A 9,384-nucleotide genomic window follows, 5' to 3' on the forward strand; every position below is an offset into this window, starting at 1 on the left:
GAGTAAAAAGGAACTCTGATGCAAATGAGGGAAGAGATTATTGCTGCTTATTGTTAGTATTGTGATTTAGTGCACATGGGTGTAAAAACTCACCTGTTTTCACTCTACATGTAATCATTAGGTATTATTAACCTTTGGCTATGTCTTTGGTCGTGTCTTCCTCCCCTCGGTCGTGGCAGATGACTGTATACTTCTTCCTGTTTGAAAGGAGTTTTTCCTTCCCACTGTCTCCAAAGTGCTTGCTCATAGGATTGTTGGGGTTTTCTCTGTTTCTCCATATTATTGTAGTGTCTTTGTTGTACAATATAAATCACCTCGAGGCAATCGTTGTGATTTGGCGTCATATAACTGCCGCCACCTCTAATCAGTGGCAGCAGTGGAACCTGATGCGGCAGTTGTGTGGACGCAGCTTCCAGCTTGGATTCGAGAGACAGACACCCTGTCTCCTTTTAAGACTAAGCTTATAGTTCGGGTTGGATCAGGTGACCCTGAATAGACTCTTAGTTATGTTGCAACAGGCTTTGGCTGCTCGGGCTTCCCCTTATGCACTGAGCATTTCTCCTTCTCTCTCCCCTTTTCACTCACCATATGTGTACACACTACACTGAAAAAAATAATCAGTGGGATAAACATAAAAAAATTATTGTAATCGGTTGCACGAAATTAAGTTATGTTTGGTTAACCTTAGTTTTTTATGTTATACCTGCACACATTTTTCTGGTAACACGAACATGACTTTTTTATGTTGTTGTTATGTTTTTCATTCCGGTCAAATATTTATAGAAACCACTTGTTTATCAGACATGAACTTTTTGTGTTAATTGTATTGGACTACTATGTGTTATATTGACAAGATTATTTTATGGTAAGCTTATTTTATTTTATAACAAATTTCTAATATATAATATATAATCTAATATATAATTGAGTGTTCAATAAATGAAACTAAATTAAGGCTGATCTTACTGTATGTACTGTACACTTTCTCTTCAATCAAAGAAATAAGCACAACATTTTTGAACAATGACCTGTATTTTTGAAAATACTACACAGTTGTAACAATGGACTTTCAATTCAGGCTTCCAAAATATACATGAGTCATATTTGTACAATGCATCTCTTGAAAAACATTCCATAACATTCCTCAAAGTTATCTGCTGTAACCTGAATTCAACATTGTGGGGCCTTATGACATCGCGCTTATGTAAAAAATAGTTTTATAAATGTAAGAACCATAAGGTAATATGGCAACAGGGGTGTAATTATTAAAATGACACAAAGAAGAGACTTAAAATAACATTATAACCCACAGGCACACAACCAAGAGACCTAAACTGATTAGTATTGGCTTGCTTCTATCACTAAACATCACAATCACTAATACTAGACAATGCAATCTGTTTGTAGTGGTGCACCTTGGGAAAAAAATTGCAAACTGGTGAAACTGGTGCAAGGCACCATTTCCATTGAGAAAAATGGACATTCAAAGTTTGAATTTTTAAAAAAAAAAAAAAAACATGGCTTGAAAAGTGAAAACTGCAGGAATAAAGGCCCCAAGTTGAAAAGTGCCAGAAAAATAAGTTTCACTATGTACTGCAACTTACCAGTGCTGGCTTAAAAGAAAGGATGGTACATATTCGAAGAGGTAAACATGTTGTTCCCACATCATAACTGGAAAACTGTTCAATCGTACAGTCTGGTCCTGAAAACCTGGGCCTTCTTTGAAAGGCTGTTCCTTTTGAGCTCCATAACCAGTTTCTATAATACCTCAAAGGTATACTTTTCCAGTGGGTAGGTGAGGTTCAAAGTGTACATTAGTCCAAACAGCATTGCAGCTGCTAGGGTATAGTTATCCAAATCCTGCCAGACTCTCTGGCCTTCAAGGACTATCCCGATGTCCTCAGGGCTGCCATTGGCATCTCTTGACTTTATGATGTAAATTCCCATGGTTGTTTCCTTATTAGATCGTTGGATAATGGCTTCATCTGTGGCCTAGAAAATGCAGAATTCCAAAATTTAATTAAACAGAACACTGGTCAAAGAACATTATATCAAATCTTATTTTAATCTGTGTCACTATTCCAAAAAATGTTAACATTAACACATTAGGTGAAAAAAAAAAATGGATTCATTACAGCATGTGATTTGAGTCCTCAGAATGCTTAAAAAGGTAATGCATGAAGTGAAATCTCCATGCAAAGAAGCAGAATACTGTCAGAGCATAGAGAGGTGTTCAACTATGAACTCCACACATAGTTCTAATGCAGGTAAAAGAAAAAAAAACAAAACAAAAAAACGCACCCATGGTAAATTGTGAAAATCCCAGGTGATTTTCAACATACTCCTGGCATAGAGTGACAAGCAGCATTTTGTTAAAATTATTATTTTCCCTAAAGTGTATATACAAATGAATTTTTTTCTTACCTGGGCTGTGGGCTCCAGAATGTTCTGAAGTCTTCTTTAGTGATGTGCGATACCACTGATTTCCTTTCCGATCTGATACCAAGTAATTTTCAGGGTGGTATCGACGATACTGATCCGATACCGATACTTTGTACAAAAACTTATTTTATTTATTGTATCTTAAATTATAGCATCATAATGATTCCAGGACAACAGATTATTTGTTCTTATCACTTAATAATGCAGGGTTCATCATATAGAAATAAAAAAAATGAAGTTGTGCTATTTGAACAGCTTGCCTGCCTGCAGCACTAAAGGACTCCGTGAGAGACGTCTGTCTCGCCCTAGCAGCACCTGTCCCTGTCCTCCTCTTCAGTTCACCTCAACATACGCTCGTCATATTCTGTGATATGATTTACTCTGAGGTGTTTGACAAGGTTAGTGATGTTGCCACAACCATACATGCCAACCCTCCCGATTTTTCCGGGAGAATACCGAATTTCAGTGCCCCTCCCAAAAATCTCCTGGAGCCACCATTCTCCCGAATTTCGCCCGATTTTCTAAGACAACAAAATTGAAAAATCATATCGCAGAATTCATAGCGCGGCCCAGCCAATTCCAGTTTCCAACAACGGTGGCAGCTACTTAGTTTTAATATTACTCTTATTTCTCTTTCTGGGTCGCAAAAAACCTTTTAACATATTTTCAGGTGAGAATGTAGCTGTGTAAACTTCAAATATCTGAGCCGACCGACACATCGTCTTCAAACCCCCCCGGTCTTTCGCTACTCGGGTTAAACATGATATATAAGTCACTTTGATAACTTAAAAATGTTATTGTTTGGCTTTTTCAGTGTTATCAGTGGTATCGCACATCACTACCTGTGACGTACTACCCGGCTTTCTTTAGACCGCGAAGGGCGGGTCCTCAGGTGGAAGCAGCCTCTGAATTTGGACACCCCCGCTGTTTCCGGGCCGGCCAATAATAACGGTGATATTTAACATATTTTATCCGATAAATAAACCCTGTAAAAGGTACAGAAATGCCCCCCCCCCCAAGCAGCCCTTTTGAATGTCTCCCTAGTATGGCCACAACACCTCACTCTTGGAGCACTTTTTTTGCCACATGTATAGCAAACCACGTCTCAGCTGTTTGTGGAGGTAAAATACGTCCGCACAATTACGCTCAGCCATTGTTGTGAGTGCGCGCCAGGGGGCGGCCAGACATTTATACAGCCGTATTTCACACATGACTATGAAAGGCGGAAGAGGAAGTAGATCCTTTGAATGTAGACAATCCGAATGTTATAGTTTCTTTCCACTGTGTTCCTGTTAATGATAAACTACAAATTAACCCTAAATTACTAAAATATCGATATTTTAATGTGAGAATCGATTCTAGAACATAAATGATTGGTATCGGAGGAATCGATATTTCAGGATCGATCCGCACACCACTAGTCTTCTTCCTATTTGTCCTCCTCGCCTTTTGAACACCTTTATTAGTTTGTCAGATAGCACATCTATCTGCGAGAGTAATATGGACTGCAGTGGCATGGTGGTAATGCGCTTAAACTCTGCATTTATCTAAAAAGAGAAGTTGTCACATAAAAATGCTGTCAAAATCTCAAATCTCACAAGGTTACATCCACACAAAGTTGTTATTTTTTGTCATATTACTATTTATTAGCTATGGGTCCCATGTTGCTGAGCAGTTCCATAGTTGCCCTTACTTCCATACCACCCAAAGCCTGTTTGCAACCACAGCAGTTGCCTCCTTCTGGCCATTTTGCAGTTCTGCCAAATGACCCAGAAACTACATCTAATATTGTCATATACACATCAAGGTCTTTCATTAATACTTAGTTAAATTAGTTAATTTGACCTTTCCAGAAAATTTACCTTACAGAATGAGAGATAACATATGCAAATCTTCACTAGTAAATAAAATAATGTTATTAAAACCTTAACTGTAACACCTCTACATAACAGCGCTAGAGAATTGTTCTGAAGCAACACCAATCTGCCCTTCAGCAGGGATAAGCACCATATATCGATACAGAAAAAATAAATTTAACATATTTATACTGTCATTATTTTTATCTCTTTAAGCCCTCCTCTCAGTCTCTCTATAAATCAGTTAAAATAATTTGTTGGGTTTTTGTGTGTCTTTAACATGTTATCAGTACATTACATTCACTGTCCCAGAACATGAAATAAAGCCCCACGTCATGCACTTCCTCTCCTAATGAGTACTGCATAGGTGTCATGCCCTAAATAAACCGACTTTAGTGAAGACACCCCCCCCCCCCCCCCCCAAACACACACACACAGAGCCCACCCCATGGCAAACTAGCTTATTTAACTGTTTAACTAAAACATTTTAGGTACAACCAGTTAACTAAATGGACACAAGTTTGTTAGTCTGTATTCACTGAGAAAAAACAAGCGGATGTGACTGGGCACACACTGAAAAAAAGCTAATGCACATAATATTGTCCCGCAGCTTAAGCTAGCATTATCGTTAGTTAACTTAAGGAATGACTTGTTTTTTACATTATGTTGCTCAACAGCAATTCATGAGAAAAACTTCCCCATCTAATGGATGTTCTCTTCGTTTCCTCTCAAACATGTAGTTTTCAGTTTACCTTGACAAAGTAAAGCTCAGCACCAAACGTAAACGAAGTGAAGACAAAAAATGGCGGACCGCCACAGTGAATTTTCCCTCGTAGAACACACCCTGGGGGGTGGAGTTTCAACAGAAAACATAACTATTTTCTGTTATTTTGATATGACTGGTTTTAAAAGACTGAACATCCTTCTAAAACAAGTGAAAGGCGTGAGACTTAATTATGTTTAGACCAAAAATATAACTGATTCATGTTGGATATATTTACTGTATTTTTACTAACTTAACAACCTCATCATTGCATTAGTCGCTTTATGCTATAGCATTACGCTTACATTAGCTTGAAGCTCAAGGTCGTCATTTTATTTAATTTCTTTTTCTGGGCTTACAAACAGGACACACAACATTTAGATAACCGTTACACTGAATCTTGGGTCTGTGTTGAGTCTTCCAGCTGCTGACTACAGAAGCTAGATTGACCTTTCAGCATGTTTATAGCGGCTGTGGCTATGTGCTGGTAATGTTACCGTGTGTGAGCAGTCACATTGGCAGCAGACATGTTTCAACAAACTAGTCATATCCCAGCCCTACATTAGCTTGTTTAATGGTTAAGACACTGCAGGTACCACCACTTACTACAGACACCGATGCAAGTTTGTAATAGTCTGTTAATTTAGACTGAAAGAATATACAAACAATATTAACTCACATTATATATGTTAATTACTAATTTGCTTATCGCATAATTTCGGTTACCATTAGCTAACTGGAGCCTAACATTAGCCTTTTATGGTTTTCGATAAACAGCCCACATACCTGTAAAATAATAACACCCCAGTAAAAGTCCACATACATAAAGGGTCTACACTCTTTCTCACTGGTAGCTTTAAAATCTTATTTACCTTCAAGTGTAAAACTCCAGATGGTAGTAGATTTTCCAAAGCGAGAGACAAAAATGGCGGACAGTGCAGCCAATTTTTCCTTTCCAGGGGGCGGAGCTTGAGGATAAAACACGACTAACTTGTTTCTTTTCAACATGATTTGTTCTAAAAGAATGAATATTCTTAAAGAATATGTGAAAATTAAAAGACAAAAATATGTTTAGATGTGAAATTTAAATTAGTCATGCTGGATATATGAAGTAATTCTATGCAAATGCAACAACCACCCTATTGCATTTTTTTCAGTGTACTCTGAATTTAATTATGAGCTATTATTAATCTCTGTCTCTCTTCCACTGCATGTCTTTTGTCTTGTCTCCCTCCTCTCACCACCAAAGGGTCGCAGCAGATGGCCACGCCCCTCCCTGAGCCTGGTTCTGCCGGTTCTTCCTGTTAAAAGGGAGTTTTTCCTTCCCACTGTCGCCAAAGTGCTTGCTCATAGCGGCCGTCTAGTTGTTGGAGTTTCTTTATATTAATGCAGGGTATTTACCTTACAGTATAAAGGGCCTTTATATGACCTTTTTAGTGACATCCTTTATACTGGACTTTATATTTTTTACATCCTTTTCCTGATGTAAAAAATACTGTGGTGCTTCCAACTGATTTTAAACCAAAACTCTGAACAAACCCTGATCCCAACCAGCGTAAGCTCCTACAGTGATTTAGCCCGGTAAAGAGAACCACAAGAAAACACTGACTTTAAGTCCAACAATGCTCCGTAACCCATTAATCTTGCTTCATACTCAGGTTAGGTCAGCAGAGAAAGCCATGGCAATGTCGCCTGGTAAGAACAGAAAACCAAAGGGTGCAACACCTTTATGTGAGGAGGGAAAAGGACAGCAGTTTGCAGCCTAATGACTTCCAATTACATCTGAAATTATATCATTGCAAATAAATTAGATGGATAGCATTATTTTATTATTTCACTAATAAATACCAAAATACTTACATGCTATTAAAGTTGATGTTGATTGTTTCTTGTACATGAAAGACTGATTTACAGTTTTTTACACACAGCGAGGAATGCAGATTTAACACTGGTATCAGATTGATACTGATAGTTACCTACAGCAAAGGTAACGCACTGGACCCTAACCCCCAACAAAGCCAGATGGGGCCATCCCTGCTTCACTTGTACACATACTGCAAACTATCACAAAATCTGTTTGTTTTTTTTATTTAACTGAGAATTACTGGGAACTTACTACTTTACAATGTGTTTTCTTATGTGTGGCCACTTCTTAACAGTCTTGCAGAGGCCAGTACTACACACTATGAAGGAAATACACATTAAACGCGACGTGCAGATTTTTGGTAACTTTTCATGTCTCCTGGTTGCTGATTCTGATCAAAACAAGTTTGACTTCATTCCCAGAGGGTCCTCCCTCTGACATGTTTTTTCTGATTTATGTAAAAGTTGTCATTCAAAGAACACCCCGTCCATCAGAAAGCACATGAACCGAAAACTTCTGTGTTGAGATGGAAGCAGACGGAGAAAACAGAATATGGGCCACGAGAGGGAGAGATTTAGTAATGTTCACGTCTGCCACGCAAATGGAAAGAATGCTTCACATGCCGTCTAGCCTGAGTGTGTGTGTGTGTGTGACAGTTCAGTCTTGTCTATGGATAAATCAGCGTCCGTGCGTGTGTTTCAATTTGAATCTGCTGTGGATGGAGCGGTGCCTGTCCCCAGTCTTCAGACTTCTGGGTCAAAACTAATTGGCACAGCAACGTTATGACTTTTGCTCTGATAATGACCACAAGCACTTGGGCTGCTTTCGCATGAGCGACCCAGCACTGCCAATCCCTCTCCCTTCTGCCCCTCCCCTGAGCACACTTACACAGGCCAGTGCCTGGACAGGAGATGTGAAGGGGTGGGGGTAGTTAAAAGCTAGGTTAGACTGAAGACATGAAGACGGATGACACGCGGGAACACAGCGTAGATTATCCACTGACTGCAGCAGGAATAGTTCTTCATTTTATAAAAGCATAAAAACAAAACTTCAGAGAAGCTGCTGAAAGAAAAACACATTTTACAATACGTTTACATTCCTAGAAAAAAAAAGATTTTCTGTATTCAACCCTTCCTAATAACAGTCCTTTGTCTCCATGTCGAGCTTCCCTCTGATATCCTGCTGATGATCCTTTCATGGGTCATTTAGGTGTTTTTGTTGACATCTATCTTTGTAGTGTTTTTTGTGAACAACAACATGGCAGAAACCACCAAGAACGCGCTACGATTCTAATATATATTAAGTACAATATTAAGTGGCATCCAAATTGTATACAGTATATTAATAAAAGTTGCTACAATAATGTTTGTTTGTTTATTTGGACTGCTGTTTTAAAAGCTTGAACTCAGTATTCTGGCTGTTGCCAGAAGTAGAACATTGACTCTGCAGGCTGTGTTCGCCCTACTGTTTGAATGGAAGTGTGCAAAAGGATTCTTTACTGCTTAAACATTTTTATTTATAATATATAGTATTGGCAAATATAACTTCAATGATCGTTGGGATATCAGTTTTCAAACTAAAATATGTCCTGAGACGTGGTGGAACTCAGATTTAGCTCTTACCACCTGCAACAGTCACAGGTAGTGTCATTTACAGGGTTTATGTAAATAGCGTCTAGAATTAAAATGTATTTTCCAAAGGGTTTCCTACAATTAGACACATTTTAAAAGGACTCACCTCCTCCTTCAGATATCAGCGGTGCTGGTTCAGTCTGTCAGAAATGAAGCTCACTAATACTTTGCAATGAGTTTCATTTGCAGCTGTCTCTCAAGTAGGGAGCCATCCTACTGACACACTGCTCTAACATTCAGCATTAGCTGGGAAGACTGTGAAAACCTAAATCATAAAAAGGAGGCGGGAGGTGAGTTCTATGGAAGCCCATTCCTGCCACTAAAAAAAAAAAGGAATCCATAACTCAAAATTTCGAGTTATTTTCTCGAAATTTCGAGTTACTTTCTTGAAATTTTGACATATTACCTCGAAATTTCGATTTATTAACTCAAAATTTTGAGAAAAGTAACTCGAAATTTCGAGTTAGCGCTGCCAATCAGTAATCTACGTGAATGACGTCATTTCCTCGTTACCCGGAAGCTGAAGCCCTCAGCTACAAATGCTACAGCTAAGCTGCCGGTATTACATCCAGTCGTGAATGCACAGATTGCTGAGTGTTTTCAGCCTGGCTTCACAAATGATGAAATCCCCGTGTTATTAGCTGAATCACATGGTGTTGCTATCAGCAAACGTACTCGCGAAAGCGCCAATTTGTTGGGATCCGTTTTTGAGTGCGCGTTCCTCTGCGCCATATGCTTCCGGGTAACAAGAAAGCGACCTCATTCACGTATATTTTTGATTGGCAGAGCTAACTCGAAATTTTGAGAAAACTAACTCGAAATTTTGAG

At 38.7% G+C, this 9,384-nt stretch overlaps 1 long non-coding RNA gene across 1 annotated transcript; it reads right to left on the reverse strand.

The window, feature by feature from the left end:
• Window positions 1-1,034: 1,034 nt before the first annotated feature.
• On the reverse strand, window positions 1,035-6,791 carry LOC309719284. The gene is made up of 3 exons (XR_014280208.1): window positions 5,934-6,791; window positions 2,425-3,989; window positions 1,035-1,992 (listed from the first exon to the last, which is right to left on the reverse strand). It is a non-coding gene; the product is annotated as an uncharacterized lncRNA (long non-coding RNA).
• Window positions 6,792-9,384: the final 2,593 nt, after the last annotated feature.

Source organism: Aulonocara stuartgranti, assembly GCF_965226115.1.
Source record: "Aulonocara stuartgranti genome assembly, chromosome: 12".
Taxonomy (NCBI): domain Eukaryota; kingdom Metazoa; phylum Chordata; class Actinopteri; order Cichliformes; family Cichlidae; genus Aulonocara; species Aulonocara stuartgranti.